The sequence below is a fragment of the Corapipo altera genome, unplaced genomic scaffold (genome assembly GCF_003945725.1).
Source record: "Corapipo altera isolate COAL_440 unplaced genomic scaffold, ASM394572v1 48b, whole genome shotgun sequence".
In the NCBI taxonomy this organism is placed as follows: domain Eukaryota; kingdom Metazoa; phylum Chordata; class Aves; order Passeriformes; family Pipridae; genus Corapipo; species Corapipo altera.
In genome coordinates, this window is record NW_020884884.1 from 11458156 (window position 1) to 11476711 (window position 18556).

The window sequence follows — 18556 nt, forward strand, 5'->3', positions numbered from 1 at the left end:
TATAAATACAGAAATTTATCAATTTTGACTAAATTTTTTACTATTATTATTTAGAAGATGCATAAATACAATGTAGCATGTGAAGCCTGAGGGCTTTACAGAGAGAGGGAAAACAGAGACAAAGGATTAACCCATATAGGTAAGAAAACACAAGTTATGGGAAAAGACAAATATATTTTAATACACTAATGAAATTGTAGAAAGACCTCCCTGTTGCTACTTGGTGTTAAATGAAAGCAGAAAAGCTGAGCAGTTATGTCACCTAACATGTAAGACAACCTTCTCTAACAGTTCTGAACCCGCTTCTGCTGATTTGCCCCGATGTAAAGTAATCAAGAGGAGCCCAGGCTGGAGGGAGGTGGAGAAGATCAGTTGACCTAGGACCAAAGAAGGGAAGGTGGGAGCAGGGATATTCAGAGACATGAGAAATGATGAGGGACAAAGGTGACCAGAGAGATAGGTAATTAATATGGAGACGTGCAATACTCCTTGTCAATTCTGAAATATTGACATATTTTCTACATAGGGGCTGAGCTGAATTAACCGAGATAATTGCTAGTATAATTTTACTCATAGAGGCATTTCTCCTGAAGTAACCTCAGAGACAAATGTGAATCTTTGTGACAAATTTGTACAAGAATAACACCGGAGGGTTATGCCCAGCATAGTTGCAGTGTGACATATGTGAGCAGGGCAAATGAGCATACAAAAATATTTCTCTGTCCATTCATTTTGATTTTCCACATCTGCTAAATGGAAAAAGTTTGTGCTAGCCAAGAAGCAGAGTAATGGTCTGTTGGTTTGGTTTGCTATTTGGGTCTCACATTTCTCTTTTCAGAGGTGAGGATGCAGATGGTTTTATTTTCTTTTTCTAACCACTGTGAGCACTCCTGTGCTCCATGTGATTCTTCTGCACGCAAGATGGATGGATGGATTACAAAAGACTTAATGAAGCAAATATAAATAGAGATGGCACCATCTAAGACTAGGGCCAAAAACATGTTTTAATTTTTCAATGACCAGATTTTCTAAACTGCAAAAAAAAAAAGGTTGGAGGAAAAGAAGACCTATATTCTCTATAGTGACTAAGGACTTTGACTGTCTGAACTGAAAGGAGCTGTGTTTTTTCAGGGAGTGAATAGCTTACAAGCCTTATTTCTCCTTTGTTTTGATGCAAACATAGTCCAGTTACTTATTTTAAAAGGTTAAAACTTTTGAAAACCTCTGAAGTATCTCACCCATCAATATGCCCTGTAGACAATGCTATGGGGCAAGCCAGAATTTGGGTGGCCTGCCTTCTTTAGGTTACTTGGCAGTGATACTGGAGTTTACCCAGCACCCTCCTCTCAGCTGTGGCTGTGTCCCTCATGGCTGAGCAGGACCACAACAGCTGTGAAATGTATTTAGAAGAAGGCAGAATGATTTATGTTATGAATCATGACAAGCGTGATGAGTTCGTGTCATGGTTTAATCCTGGCTGGCAAGTAAGTACCACATAGCCACTCACTCACCTTGCCCCTTCCCTTGGTGAGATTTGGAGGAGAATCAGAAAAATTCTAGGTTAAGAGAAGTTTAATAATTTAAATGAAGTAAAATGTAATAACAACAACAGCAAATAATAATCTGAGTAATGAAGAGCAGAGAGGGAGGGGAATAAACACAAGAAAAAAAAAGATGCACAATACAATTACTCACCACCCACTGAGTGATGCTGAGCCTGTGCCCAAGCAGCGATCAGCTCCTCCTGGCCATCTTCCCCGAGTTTACATACTGTGAATGATGTTCTGTGTTATGGAACATCCCTTTGGCCAGTTCAGGTCACTTGTCCTGGTCACGCTTCCTCCTGGCTTCTTGTGCATCTGCTTGCTGGTAGAGCATGGGATACTGGAAACTCCTTGATTTAGGGTAAGCAGCACTACTTAAAAACAACTCAAACATCAGTGTTATCAATTTTTTTCTCATACTAAATCTAAAACACAGCACTGAACCACTTACTAAGAAAAAAATTAACTCTATCCCAGCTGAAATCAGGACTGTTCACTTACTGTACTGTAACATCACTTACGCAGTACAAGAATCAGCTTTTCACCATGGTTCCAGAGGCACAGTAATATGATTCTCTATTTCAAGATCTTCCAGCTCTGTGCACGGTGTACTGGTCACCTGCAGTGTCACTTTATCCACCTGAGACACACTTACAAACTACTGCCTCTCTTGATTTTCTTCTTCCTTGAAATTTGAGTTTGGTCCCTGTCATCTGACAGATGCTCTCTCTGACCACCCCAGGGTCATCAAGTCAGGCCAGGTTTCTGCCTGGGATAATCCAGATCCCCACCTCTCTCTCCCTGTACTTAAAGCTAAACAGGCTGTAGGACAATGATTTTCTCGTTACAGGCTGCTCAAAGAGTGAGAATTTGTTTATGTTAAATAGGTTCAGCTCCAAAACTCAAAAGATTTTTCTCTTTTCATTTAATTTGGCATGGTAGATTTTTTTTCCCACCTACTATCTCACTATTTTTGGAATGTAGCTAAGTTCAGTGAAGTCTCATGGCAGTGCAGGAGCAGAAGAAAATAAATGAAGGATTTCCCAGTGCAGAAGTTCTTCTTATCAAGGCATTTTCTTCCATAACACGATGGGGAAAAAAACTCAAATGGCAGTGAATCTGGAATTAAAATAAACAGTAATTGTGCAGTCATTACTTCTATGATGATATATTCCTTCTCACCTTTACGCTGACATCATGCATGTGAAATAAGTTGGAAATTTGCCTTGAAGATGAAAAATCACGTGACAAAGAAAGGGCTCCATTCCTGAGCTGTTGAGAAGGATTCCAATGAAATCAGTCACTGGCACAACAAACACAAGTCAACTCTCCTGGTGCCTATTTCTACCCCAATCAGGGGAAGAGCAAGGAGCACCGTACCATATCAAAGGGCACATGAAGTTCAGCCCCAGTTCCTACTCTTTGCTGGAGGTCTCATTCACATGTAAATTCTTACTGGAATCCCTCTGGTTACTTTATTGCATATTTTCAGTCATTTTCCCTAATGAAACAATCTAGCAGAACTAATCCAAACATGGGCTTAATTAATCAATATTTGGCAGTCTATAACTCCTCGCTCCAGTCCAAATTGCTTGTGACAACTTTCTTAATGTGTGACCAAAATAACTACAGGGAGTCTCTGCCTCAATCAGCTGGGTGGATATCAAATTTAATTAATATATTTTGATAAAACTGAAATAATTTTTTTCTCCCTAGCAGACCACAGAGTGTTTTACAGCAGAAAGTGACATTATGTCATCTTCAACTCACTTTAAAAGAAAACAAAACAACACTCTTTTATAATACAATGGTGTCTTGCTTGGGTCATGATAGCAGAAAAGAAAGCTACTGAACTGAAGAACATGATAGTGCTGGTCATAAAAATGGGCTGAAATAAATAAATATTCTCAGGTTTTCTTAGTGCTCAATGTTACCCCATTGTAAGATTGTAGATAAAACCTGGCTTCTATCCCAAGCCTGGCAGCCTGAGAGAATAGAGAAAAAAAAAGTAAACTCTTCCTGATCAGTTAGATATTCAGTTCTGCTGTCATGCTTCAGGAGAAGAAACTGGGTCCACTGCAATTTTTGTGAACAAAAAAATTGCAGCCTTCTTCCAGCTACAACCTCTTTTTTTCAGTTCTAGTTGTGTTTTGTTAAGGTGAAGACACAGTTGTTTCATTGTATGGTATGAGTTATTTTTGCACAAAATTCTCAGATAGATACCTGTTTGAGAAGTGAAATTCCATGTTGAATTCAGACCTGAATTTGACAGTTCCTCTCTTCAGAAAGGCTTAAATCCAATCATTAGATCTCACTATACTGATGTGAATATGGATGCTTGGTCACAGCATCCCTAATCTGGAGAGGATCTGCAGAACCATAAAGACAAGAGCTTATCAGTCCTGTGATCCACACGTGAGGAAATAAAACTCTTAACTCTAAAGAAAATTTCTTATGTGACATTATACACATCATAAATATTTTCTACCCTTTACTTCCATATCTGTAAAATCAAATACTATCGATTCCTCATCTTAATGAGGACTTCAATGACTTTATGCAGTGTTAGGGGTGATGGAAATTACTTGCGTAGACAGGATGTTTGTTATTTGATTTAGAAAGTGTTATATATTTTTTTCTATGGGTTCTTGTGTTCATGTTCTATGACTTAGATTTCAGCTGGCCATCAGTCTTTCTGCACAAGTTCAGGTACAGAGATAATTGACTGAGATGAGCTTAAGGGTGGAAAGCCCAAGTTATGAGTGAAATCAGCAGCCCAGCTGAAGTGCATGTACACCAATGCACGCAGTGTGGGTAACAAACAAGAAGAGCTGGAAGCCATCGTGCAGCAGGAGAGCTATGATGTGGTCGCCATCACGGAAACATGGTGGGATGACTCGCATGACTGGAGTGCTGCCATGGGTGGCTACAAGCTCTTCAGAAGAGATAGACAAGGTAGGAGAGGTGGAGGGGTGGCTCTATATGTTATAGAGTCTCTTGACTCTGCAGAACTTGAAGTCAGTAATGATAAGGCTGAATGCCTGTGGATCAGAATCGGGGGAAGGCCAACAAGGCTGACATCCTGGTGGGAGTCTGTTACAGACCATCCAATCAGGATGATGAGGGTGATGAATTATTCTGAAAGCAGCTGGCGAGTGTCTCAAAATCACCAGCCCTTGTTCTTGTGGGCGACTTTAATGTGCCAGATGTCTGCTGGAAACTCAGCGCAGCAGAGAAGAGGCAGTCTAGGAGATTCCTAGAGTGTATGGAGGATAATTTCCTGCTTCAGCTGGTAAATGAGCCTACCAAGGGTGGGGCCCCGCTAGACCTGCTGTTCCCAAATAGAGAGGAGCTAGTAGGAGACATGGTGATCGGAGGCTGTCTAGGGCACAGTGACCATGAAATAATAGACTTTTCAATACTCAGGGATGCAAAGAGGACCATCAATGAAACTTCTCCCCTGGACTTCTGCAGGGCAGATTTTGGCCTACTCAGAAGACTGGTTCAGAGGGTAATTTGGGAAACAGCCCTTGAAAACAAAGGGGTCCAGGAGGGATGGACATGCTTCAAGAAGGAAGTTTTGAATGCACAGGAACAGGCTGTCCCAGTGTGCTGAAAGGTGAGCCACTGGGGAAGATGGTCTGCCTGGCTGAACAGGGAGATTTTGAAGGAAATTAGGGGAAAAAAAGAGAGCTTACCGACTATGGAAAAAAGGGCTGGCTACTCATGAGGAATTTAGGAATATAGTTAGGTCATGTAGAAAGAAAATTAGAGAGACAAAGGTGCAATCTGAACTCAATCTAGCCAATTCTGCTGGGGATAACAAGAAGTGCTTCTACAAATACAGCAATAGCAAAAGGAGGGGCAAGGAAAACCTCCATTCTTTGTTGGACATGGGGGGAACACAGTCACCAAAGATGAGGAAAATGCTGAGATACTTAACACCTTCTTTGCCTCAGTTTTCAACAGTAAGACAGGTTGTCCCCAGAACAACTGGCTTCCAGAGTACGTAGACAGAGACAGGAAGCCAAGTAGCTTCCCTGTAATCCAGGAGAAAACAGTTAGTGACCTGCTGAGCCACTTGGATCCCCACAAGTCTATGGGACCAGGTGGGATCCATCCTAGAGTGATGAGGGAGCTGGTGGGAGAGCTCACCAAGCTGCTCTCCATCATTTACCAACAGTCCTGGCTCACAGGGGAGGTCCCAGATGATTGGAAGTTGGCAAATGTCACGCTGATCCACAAAAAGGGCTGCAAGGAGGACCCGGGAAACTACAGGTGCATCAGCCTGACCTCAGTGCCTGGCAAGGTTATGGAGCAGATCATCCTAAGTGCAATCACATGGTACCTACAGGATGGACAAGGGATCAGACCCAGCCAGCACAGGTTTAGGAAGGGCAGGTCCTGTCTGACGAACCTGATCTCCTTTTATGATCAGGTGACCCACCTGGTGGATGAGGGGAAGGCTGTGGATGTGTCTACCTGGACTTCAGCAAAGCCTTTGACACCATCTCCCACAGCATACTCCTGAAAAGGCTGGCAGCCCACGGCTTGGACAGGGGCACTCTGTGCTGGGTTAAGAACTGGCTGGAGGGCTGAACCTGGAGAGTGGTGGTGAACGGTGCTGCATCCAGTTGGCAGCCGGTCACTAGTGGTGTCCCCAGGGATCGGTGTTGGGCCCAGTTCTGTTTAATATCGTTATTGATGATCTGGATGAGGGAATTGAGTGTACCATTAGCAAATTTGCAGATGACAGTAAGTTGTGGGGGAGTGTCGATCAGCTGGAAGGCAGGAGGGCTCTGCAGTGGGACCTGGACAAGCTGGAGAGATGGTCTGATTCCAGTGGGATGAGGTTCAACAAGGCCAAGTGCTGGGTCCTGCACTTTGGCCACAACAACCCCCTGCAGCACTACAGGCTGGGGACAGAGTGGCTGGAGAGGAGCCAGGCAGAAAGGGACCTGGGAGTGCTGATTGACAGGAGGCTGAACATGAGCCAGCAGTGTGCTCAGGTGGCCAAGAGGGCCAATGGCATCCTGACCTGGATCAGGAACAGCATGGCCAACAGGTCCAGGGAAATGATTCTTCCCCTGTACTCAGCACTGGTGAGGCCACACCTGGAGTATTGTGTCTGGTTCTGGGCCCCTCAGTTCAGGAAGGATATTGAGGTGCTGGAGCAGCTCCAGAGAAGAGCAATGAGGCTGGTGAAGGGACTGGAGCACAAGTCCTGTGAGGAGAGGCTGAGGGAGCTGGGGTTGTTCAGCCTGGAGAAGAGGAGGCTCAGGGGAGACCTCATCACTCTCTACAGTTCCCTGAAAGGAGATTGTAGCCAGATGGGCATCAGTCTCTTCTCCCAGGAAACCATCAGTAGGACAAGAGGACATGATCTTAAGCTCTGCCAGGGGAGGTTTAGGTTGGACATTAGGAAAAATTTTTTTACAGAGAGAGTAATCAGACATTGGAATGGGCTGCACAGGGAGGTGGTAGATTCACTGTCCCTGGAAGTTTTTAAGATGAGACTGGATGTGGCACTTAGTGCCATGGTCTGGCAACCATGGTGGTGTTGGATCAAGGATTGGACTTGATGATCTCAGAGGTCTTTTCCAACCCAGTTGATTCTACAATTCTATGATTCTATGACACCACAATTTAATTTCTTCAGACATTCAAGAACTTGGTATCTTGATGAATTCAGGTGTCATAGGAACTATGAATCCAAAGATGAACAGCGATAGCAGAGAGAACAGTAGCCCAGAATCTGTGAGTGCAGCTTGTGTATTCTCTGGGCATCTCACAGACTGCTCATGGGTGCCAAATCGCAAGGGGAGAAGCAGGGAGTGCAGAACCTTGCTCCATCAGGTGATAGACTGGAATTTTCACACCAGCTTCTATCTGAAGTTATTTCAGTACACCAACTGGAGCTACTTAGAAAAAACATCTGGGGGGAGAAAGTTGGTACTGTATGCCTCTCCACTAAGGTCCACAGAAGGTGTCATGGCTGTGACTGTGATCTTCATGAAGACAAATTCAACTTCTGCTCCAAGGAAAGACTGATGGGAATTAGTTTATCTCCATCTGTTAACTGTTCATAAAAAGAAGCTACTGTTTAAGAAATGCCTTCTATCAATCTATCCTCCTTCTTCAGTGCTGGGAGGGCTTGTATAATTCCTAAGATAATTAATGAAAAGGGGGGGAATTTTGATCAAGAAATCACCCCACATTATGTCAGGTAGCGTTTGCAGTCCTGCGTGTTTGCTTGCTTTAAAACTTGGACAAACAAAGCCTTTACATGGAAAGGGGCAACAGTCCATGGTCTCCCTGAGTTCTTTTCAAGTACAGGTCTCATTCCACCACCCTGGCTACCAGCATAATGTGTCTCAGTTTGTGCGAGGAGTCTCACAGTTTTCTGCTCCTAGTTTTCTGAGCATACCACTATGGAAGTCATGGAAAAATGTACACCCTTCTCACTTTATGAAGTAACCGAGATGATTTTGTGGGGCAAAAAAAAAAATAAAGGACACTGCTGAGAGTTAGCCAGGGTGTCACTATGATATAACTATTCATATCTACTTGTGTGGACATATAAGGATGAGGTGAAAAGAGTGTGTATAAGAGTAATGTCAGAATCAGCAGTGGTGATAACTTCTACCTAAGAATCCCAGAGGAACTGCCCAAGAAGCTTTCTGACTCAATGATTTACTTTTTTTTTTTGCTGAATATAAGAATGTCACTACAATTCACAAAGTGTGGACATTTGTTAACACCATCCCAATGATTGGAAAGGGCAAGTGTGATAGCTAAGATAAGCATAGCACAATTAGCCTGATAAGATTCCTTGGTGAAAAAAAGAAAAAGAAGAAAGAAATTGATACAGGAATCATCTGATGCAAGATTAAGTGTGGTAATAGAATTAACATTAGTCGATTTTTTTTTTCATGGAAAATAGATCTTGTCAAGAAAAGCCAATTTCATTCTTTGATGGAATTATAAGTTTAGTCGATGAGAGAAACTACTCAGACATAATAGACTTTTGTATGGCATTTGACTCAGTATCACATGAAATTATTTTAATGAAAAATGCTATGCAATATCATAAAGTTAACATTGAATAGATGAAAGCTGGCCATCTGACAATTTTAAATGCTAGCTGCCAGCAAGGAGACATCATTGAATGAAAATGTTTCTAAGTGGGGCACAAGAAGCATCAGTGTCAAACTCAGTCCTATTTAATATTTTCATCAACCACATGACAGTAAATAATTGAAAAACCCCAAACAAACAACTCACAAGTCACGTAACATTTAGTGGAGTGGTAAAAATAATGACATGGTAGCCACATAGGGAGATCAGATTCCATTGGGCCAGGTGGGAATGTTCCCAGCCCAAGACAAAGTCATATACATATAGAAGAATTGAAGTCTTCAGGAGCATTCCCTTAACATGTACATTTGACCTCATTCCCTTCTAAGGAAATAAATGGAGTCTTCTTCTCGTTCTAAACTTTTGGTTAGACTTTTATCTTCAAGGGCATTAAAACGCCTCTGTAGAAGAATGAGTTTGACAAACAGTTTATTAAAAGCCTTTGCTGTAGGATAAATGACTCCATGGAGTGTTTACCATCTTCTTTGTCTTTCGTGGGTGACAGTACTATGGGGTTGTATAAATTTGAGTGAAAGTCCATCATAAATTAGCACTTAGAGATGGACTTGGCAGTGTTCATTTTGTGGTTGGACTCGATAATCTTAAATGTTTTCTTTTCTTACCTAAATCATTCTATGACTCCAAGAGCAGCATTAGGATCTCTGTGTGGAAGGTAGAGCAGTACCATGGACAGAGGCCACTCCTGAAAGGTGCTCGGAACACTGTCAAATGGAAATATCCAACATGATGCTGTGGACAGGAGAAGTAATGAGATCTTTTTTGTGTGAATGGGAAAGCAGGGGGAAGATTAACTCCAAAATGTGGCCTTGATGTGATGGATGATAGAATCACAGTCACAACTATTTTGGAGAGCATATAAATGAGCTGCAAATGCTACTTGAGGACTGGAGAAAATGCTGCGGGGAAAGAGCTGGATCAGTTCAGCTTGTTAAGGAGCAGAAAGGAATGTGAACGCATTAAACACAATGTCTTGTGGGGAGAAATCTGTGTCTGAGAGGACATATAGCTTAGCAGAGAAAAGTATTGCAAGAATCAATGGTTGGAAACAGAAATCAGACAAATTTAAATGAGAAATTAGGAAAAACTGTGAAAGTATGGGGCATTAACCAGAGGAAAAAAAATATACAAGAGGAGGGATGTGTTTCCTGTCTAACTATATTCAGATCAAGACTGGTGCCTTCCTGAAGTATATGCTTCAGCCAAGCATGAATAATTGGGCTTAACAGAGGGGTGACTGGGTGAAATTGAATGGCCTGTGATATGCAGGAGGTCAGGCAAGCTGAGATATTGTTCTTTATGGCCTTAATTTCTCTGAATCTATGAATATTTGAGTTAGATACAGTAGGTATTTTTGTACTTGGTTAACATGCATCTCAGATATGATTTATTAAAGCTTTCCACCTCTTCAGTGACACATGTTGGCCAGCTGGAGGTCAGACCCAATGGCACACACGGCAGAGTGTTGCTCACCCAATCTGAGGAATGGTTTACTGATAGTGTTTGCCTGTAAGCAGTGGTTACAGTGGATAATGCTTACACAGCCCATATGATAAATAATTTCTGCAGGAAATGTTGGTAGAATCATCCTGAATAATGGTTGTATCAGAGGCTCCTGGTAGTTCACAAAAACAACAACGAAAGCTTAACCTTGCCAAAACTTTTTTGTTTGTTTTGTGTGTGGTTTTTTTTGTTTTTGTTTTTGTTTTTTTGGCTTAGCTTTGACATCAAAAAGCTCATTCTTTTCTACTACCCAAGTGGGGTAAAGCACTCTGACAGGGAAGGTGAAGCTTCATCTGCTGACTGTGCTACACAGCAATATGCTTCTAAAAGCTGCTGCATGGTTAGAGACTTTTAGCACTTTTCCTCTGGTTCTATCACTCTCCTCCATTTTGCAATGTGTAGATCAGTGAGGAAGATCTGATTTTTCATCCTTTCCATGGGATCCTGTTTGGGCAACATGCGCTTCCATCTCTCAGACATGAGATACCCCTGTTACTCAATCTCGTAGTGATGGACACAAGCAGCAAGGTTTGCCAGTAACATTTTCAATAACACAGAGGGAAGATTTGTAACTATAGCACAACATTTGTAAGCTTGTAGCACAACAAACAATGTTCTTGCATTTTGTTTTCTTTAGTGCCTGGCAAGGCTAGAGTTAAAATCTAGGGAATGCTCATGGTTTTTCAAACTTTAGGGTTGGATGGTGTCATTTTATTCCCTACTGTGCTGCTACCGAGAAAAACAGCTACTCATGCCATAGCTATTTTCCATCCTGAATTCTATTTGTGACTTCTGCATATGACTTTAAGTAGAAAACAGGGTGAATCAAGTTCCTAGATGATTTTCATGTAATTGGACTGAGTCTAGATCTAGAGAGCTTGTCAGTTTTCTTTTTTCTTTTTTTGTCATTGGGCTGGGGAGAGGTGTTGTTTTTGTGAGTGCTATCTTGCCTGTTAAACTTCCTGACCAAGCTGGGCAGCCTGCCCTAGTGGTACCATAAATCCATCTGGAAGCAGAAAGAGAAGAAGGTTCCTGTCAACAAAGATGAGGCACATAAACAATCATCTCAGCCAAATACGTGTAAGAGACAAGTAACAATGTACTTAAATGTGAAATCAAAATAAATAAAATAAGAACACCCATGCTTAGAATGGCAGACCCTCAAGTCCAAGGAGTGTGTCTCACCAACTACCAGTTTGAGTTGTGATAGCAGCATGCAAACTCCTAAACAGATTTGTCAGTCTCATGCTTTCTCAGTGAAAGACATAGTAAGACCAGTTTATCACAGCTTTCTTTATCTGTACACATCATTCTCCTTCAGATCCATTTCTCAAAGAGGCAGATTCATTCCTCTGTTTCACCAGCAGCCTCCATGTGTCAGCCATGGCTTTTGTTTGAGAAACATATGTACCATAAGGTGTTTTAATTAATCTCATTAGTATACTGCCTATATTGACCAGTTAAGTAGTATCTCATGCTAGGCTGATTTCCTTGTTAAGCCTGGGATACAAGATGCAAAACAGGAGGAGCCAAACAGTGGATACAAGAGTCAGGACAATTCTTGCGGGAAGATAAAATTTTTAACAGTTTCCTCTATTTGTTAAATAGTTGTGTATGATCTTACTGCTGGGCTGACAAATGCTACATAGTCTACCTTTCCACAGGTGTGACCAATGCACCCCATGTCTAGTGTGCCTGCATCTACTTGATGCTTCCCTGCAGGGACTCACCGTTTACTTTGTTCCTCAGCCTCACACAGTTCTTTCAAAGTAGGATCAGTGCTGACCATCTTTCTGCTTTCAGCTGCTCCACCTTCAATATCTCTTCTGAGGCTCCTCAGGTCATACCTAAACCAGACTTTGTGTCAGTCAGGACATTAGTCTCTTAAGGGCTTAGTGACCTAACTGGGGCTTTTTCCAAATAACAGACATTTTTTTATGTAAAATTGATGTGTTTTGACTCTTTGTGTTTGGCAGTAATCTCAAAGTGCTCTTTCTTGTTTTCTTTCTCATTCTTTAACCATCTGTATTGTGGGAAGCAGTCGGGGTCTTTCAGATAAATCTAAATATCTTTTCCTGTGTGTATTTTTCTAATTAAAAAACTCCAAAAACTGCAAGTGAGAAAGCTTAGAGGATCTTACCTTTATTTTGACTAGACAAGTACTGCATGGAGGCAATATGCATAGACATGCATTATCTCCTAATTCCAGTAGCAATCTTGTTGATTCTGCCTGTCAAATTTGTTATCTTTTCAATAATTTCTTGTTTAAATAAAGTGCAGTTAGGCCCTTACCAAAAATCTATTCTACTACTATTTCAACAGTAGAAGAAAATTGTTTTAACAGTAATAACTACTGTACAACTATTAATGCTGTCAGTTCGTAGGTAGAATTATTCTGAGCAGGAAAAATATGAAGTAGAACCTAGGTTCTGTTGGTTTTTTATTATTATTTGTATCCTGAAAAGCTCAGACATATGAAGTAATGAAAGGACTGCCCAGTGCCCTTGCTGATATTCCTGGCAACAGAGTCCAGTTAGATGACAGTGTTGTTGCATTTATTTGCCACAGAGAAAAGAAAAGCAGATGCTTGGTTTAAGTTTTGAACCTATCTGAGATATTCAGAGGTTGCATGGTCAGCCTCCTGGATAGATAGCAACTTCAAAGCTTCCTGCATCACAGCTGAAAAATCAACTTTTCTTCTCACTTTCCTCACTAGTACAATATGAATTGTACAAGACAAATGCTGCTGTGTGTTAACTCGCTGACATGAAGTTCTATCCTCTATCAATGCTCATTTTCTCAGGTCTGATGGTGGAATTTGGCATTGCAGAAGAATTTCAGGTAATAATTCTGCTGATGATACATGAGTCAGGTAGTTTCAGTTCTTTTTCTCATATATGGATTGGCTCTGAGCTACAGGGAGGAAAAAGTAAGTAAAATTTGTCACTGTCAAGATTTAGGATATGACTGTAAACCACTGGGATTTCAGGTTTTTGTCTTTTTTGGAACAGGTTGTTTTTTCTTTTTTGTCACAAAATTTCAAACAAGAAGTCTTCTAGGTTTTTTTTCAATCTGAAATTTCCAACACCATCAGACAAGAAATTAAAGTAACTGGAGTTTCTTTTTACAACATGGAGATTCACTGAAATAATGAGCATGCTCAAATTTTCCCAGCTAAAACAAAAAAAAATTCCAACCAACCAAACCAAAACAAAACAAATCATTAGATATAACACTTGCAGAAAAGCCACAAGAACATGACACAGCCCTGCAGTCTCTTCCATAATACTTACCACATAACCTGAAACTTATATTTAACATTGAGATGAAAAACTGGTTTGTTATACCCTTACTTGCTGTACCCCCTATAATGTTACAATTATTACATGGAAATAGAAATTATGCATTCCCCAGTAGACCTTATTAAGGAACATACAAGGGATGTTTTTACATCCCAGTAACCTTAGGAAAACCAGAGACTATAGAGAAGCCTACAGTGATTGAGGGTCACAGTCTCACATTCAAGAAGAAGTTATATAGCGGGTATTTCCTTTTTTGATAGAGAGAAATACCGCAAACACCTCTTGCATTTTTTTTACATCTTTTCAATTATTAACTCTTCTCTAAACATGCATATAATGAAGTCATCCACAAGTACTGTACTAAGAATGGAAGCCATTATGCAGGACAGAAACTGCATTACTACATTATCACAAAGTGAGAATCTCAGCACAAATTATTCTCTACCTATTAAGGTACCTTCATGGGCTGAACTAAACAAAGCTGATTCTTCTTTTGAATAGGTAGGCTCATCAAATATTCAATACCCAGGAGTATACTGATCATTCTGCATTGGTTGCTCTTCTCCATTCCCATTTCTCCTGAGGTCATCTTGCGTCAGATTTCACGGGTTTCTTTCCTTGTCATGTGTCCTGAAAGGAGCAGCAAATTCCTGCAACAGGAGTAGGTGGAGAATAAGTAAAACAACAACATGGAAGAAGAACAGAAACCACAAAGGAGACTTACTTTCATCTCCAGCCCAAAATCAGGTGTTAGAGCTGCTGGTACTATAGAAGAAAATGGAAGAAAATGTAGGAACAGAAGGTTTGAACAGTTTATACTCTCCATCATCAACTTGGTACTCAGGTTCTTTGCCTGGTCATCCTGTCTACATCATTAGGCAACTGGATTCAAATCTAGTGTAAATGCACACAGCACCAGGGGATTCAAAGGAGCTAGGTTGATCTGCTCTGAAGGGGAATTTAGACCTTGGTGATATAATTTAAGAAAGGTTTGCAAGGCACACGGGGAGCAGCTTTTCATTATTATTCCTTCCCAATGTCTGTGTTTTGCATTTTTAATAGCAGAAAAAAAAATATTCCACAAGCCTCTTGCTCAGCAAAAAAAATAATAGTCCAAGAGATGCTGGTTGTTCTGGCATTCTTTTTATTTTTCTATTAATAGTCATACTTCTAACACTAGTGCAATGATTTGGTCTTTAAAGTAATGGAGGCAAAAGGAAGTCCATTGTACATAGAAAATGCAGCTAGGACAGTTTGGAGCAAACCTACAGAGAAGAAAAAATGCCACTGGCTTGACTTCGAGGAAGGATGAATGGCCTCCTGGAAAATTAAAAGCAAATCTGAAAGTCATGATGTTTGACTGGTAATGGGGAGGAGGTAGAGAGTGGAGATGGGGCTGTTGCATGAATATCAGTCCTCAGTTAAGAATAAATAATTCAAGAAGTGACTCATTAGAGTTTACATTTGTAGAGAAAAACTGGAAAATGCAATCCAAGTTTGTATGTCCAAAAGGCAGAGAAAAAAATCAGGAAAAGAACGTATTTTAAGAGATATTTAAAACCTTCTTTCTTTTGTGTGCCTGGCTGTTAGGGGCTGAAATATTGCCAAGTATTTTAAACTCTGCTTTCCAAGGCTCCAAGTAGCATTAACTCCTATATGCTGAAGTCCTGGAGGTATTTTCTTCTGCAGAGTCCTGAACAGAAGAGTGCAAGCTGGACTTCAGTCCAGCCAGTTGTCTTGCTCCTGCATCCTCTCTCCAGACAACGTTCTTCCTCCTGGCATCTTTGAAGACCCCAGAATCACCAAAAGAGAAGTTTTCCCTGTACCTTCCCAGCACAGGTAATACATCTCTTTTTCATTTCCCTCTACTTTATGTTATGCTCTGGTTTTAAGCACGGACTTTTGTGGAGCCTATTTGATTTTGAACAGCTTTGCAATGGGTTTGCTCAGGGCTACTTACGTTGAAGAAGAGGGACTGATGGCTGGTAAACCAAGTTACTTTTAAGATCTGTGAGGATGATGAAAATGTCAGACTTATGGTCTTTTATGTGTGGGCTTCACCATAGATGAGTTAATTCAGTGCCTCAGCTTTGTTACAAAGTGAATTAATAGACTTCACAAAGTAATTTTAACTTTTCAGAAAGAAACATGGCTATTTGTCATCTCTCTATACTCCATACTTTCTCTCTGACCCTTGATTCCACTTGTCAAATAACTGGCAAATGAGCTGTCTTAATACAAAGACCTAGCAAGCTGCCTGCATGCCCTGGTCTCTTGTGTGGAAGAGGATTTACAAAGAAAGTTCAGCTGTGACTGACGTTTCTGCTCAAGATGGAGTTTGAGACTGCAGTAGACCAAGGGTTAGGGCTGGATTTCGGTCTGCTGAATTTTCGCAAGCAGTGGGTTTTTGAGATGTTTCCTGAGACGGACTGATTTTGAAAGAAGTCAATTGCACTTTCTTTCTTTCTCATCTATCTTCATTTTTTTTTTTTTTTTTACCATGTACTTAATGCTAGAGATTTTAAGTGTCTGCTTCTTATCTCATCATCTGAAGTCTTCTGGGAGCAGATATTATCCTGACATTTAATTGTACCTGAATTGGCTTTTCACTTTTGAATGCAACTGATATCTGATCTGTTTTGGATCTGAGGATTTCGGTGTAATTGTAGATGCACAATCATGTGCAAATATGTAAACACAAACACACATAAACACATACAGACACACACAGACAAAGAGACTGTTTTTCTGTTGTTTGTTTTTTTTTTTAAAGGGCATTTCAGTCAATTTAAAATTATTGACAAATCCAGGCAGATTTCACCTTATAATTTTGGACAAATAACCCTTTATGGATTTCAGTGTCATTTACACAAGTAAGGTAGAAGGAACTGTTCTTTTGTCCTTTAGGAAGATATCTGGGTTGACTGTTGGGGTTGTAAGAGTTGTTCACACCTCTCTCTCCTTCTCTGAGAATGTATGGACTTCAGGTAAGTCTTCTGTCCCTCAGGAGAGCTGCCTGACAGCTGGCTATTGTGTATTCTGCCCTTTTGAAGTTCAAAGTAGAACCACTTTGTATCTGCCTTAAATATTCACAGACACAAAGAGAAAAACTGATTTTAACCAGAAGGTTGGAGTTATTTATATGGTTTCTGGTCTCTGTGCCAGTGAATATTTAAAGAATTGCTGCATCATCTTCAAAAGACAAGAGCGAGATAGGCATCTTCAACTTTTGTTCAGTTCACTGACTAAAACAAGCTCCCATGGGTAAGAGTCATTTGTTAAAATCCTTGTTTTGAACATTGTCAAAGGAGTCCTCGACCCCATTCATGTACAGTGGCGTAGCAACCATGCTGTACTGCACTCCCTCCTTTTCATTCACTTTCTGAATCTACTCCTCTCTTTAATTAAAGCATTTCAAAATGCTTTATTTTCGCTTTGGACAAAATGTACTATAGAACCTCAAATGAACCTCTCATCATTTCAACTTTCACAAAAAAGAGTATGGTTGCCATTAAATGTTTTGTGTTTCAGCCACAAACCAAAGCTTGGCAACCTCACATGTCCCTAAATGCAATCCCTCTTCTTCCAAACCTGAAGTGGAAACAAGTGCTCCTCTCTTCACTCCAATCCAGTCTCCACTCTAATGTAACCTTCCTCTCTCCTGTGTATGGCATTATGGGGACCTTTGTGAGGACAGCAGCTCTTTACGTCTTTTACTGCTAGTCACCTATTTTTGGAAAATGGTTTCATGATGGATTGAAAATACTATAATGATGTTGATGGCTGTAATGAAAGATATGGAAGAGGTGGACAGTGGATAGATTTCTGATGCCATTTCACTGTTTGCCCCTAGATGCTTTCTGGCTTTTTCAATTATCTTGCACTAATTTAGGAAGTTGAATTACCAGGCTGAGGGGAGTTAAAAGCAACATATTCTGAGTTTTCCTTTTTAATTAGTCTCACTCCATCTTCCTCAGTTCCCTTTCTCCTCTAGCAGGAAGCAATATGACAGTTATTAGACAGATGCATAACCAGCTGGTTGGAGGTCTCCAGGCTACTGATTGCTCTGGTAAGATCTACAGGAAAATCAGTGCGCTGTATCCTAATGTGCAGAAAAGGCATCTGCCAGCTCTGCCCGCTCTTCTGAAAGCATGGAAAGGGAGCTATCGACCTGTCATTCTTATGAAGCCAAAATATCCAGAGAGCTGGGCTTTACAACAGCTATAAAAGAAAGTATTTTCTCTATATCTCATTTCTAAAGCGCTTTTCAGTTTAGTATTTAAATTGCAGGCCTAGATCTACTACTTGTTCTTTCAAAAGGCATCAGTTCATGCAATGCTGGTCCTACCCCAGCACCACAAACACAGGTGCCTGCAAACAAGTTGGCTCTATGGGTTTCCCTCTGTAAACTTCAGCTCCATGGCTGTCATTTGGCTCCCATTGAGGGAAAGCACAGGGAGGCTGGGGTAGAGTCACTGGAAAACTGGCAAAAAAAAAAGAAGTTGTATGGCCCATAGGAGACCTCTGAGGAAGTGCTGGGAAGGGATCTAATTTGTTAAGTGACAGAAAATTGTATAGAGAGCAGATGAACAGAAAGAACATGCTTGGGGATATTTAAGAAGACAGTTGAGGGAGTCGATGTTTCTCTGCCTCATTAGATGCTTAATGTTAAATTTTTGAGCATGATGAGTGGTAGAAGAAGGAGTACAGTCAAGTGGTGAACACATGTTGCTGAACCTCCTCAGTGCCACACTGTGCACAGATGCCTGGCGTCTGGCATATGAGCTCAGTCCTCCAGGAGGTGCTGGGGAGAGAAAAGTAAGCTTGTGGATAATTAACTGCAAATGCAGCAGACAACTGTTCTTTTATTCATTTTTTTGCTCTTTTTAGAATGTACTTGCAGGTTCTCATTCTGTGCCTCAAGCACCTTAACAATTACTTACAAGTCACAGGCTAAATAAGGGGTGTACCTGTGAAAAGATCCACTGCTGCTCAGCATAGCTTTAGAGAAAGGAGAAAATTGATGGTTTGCATGGAATGATAACAAAAATG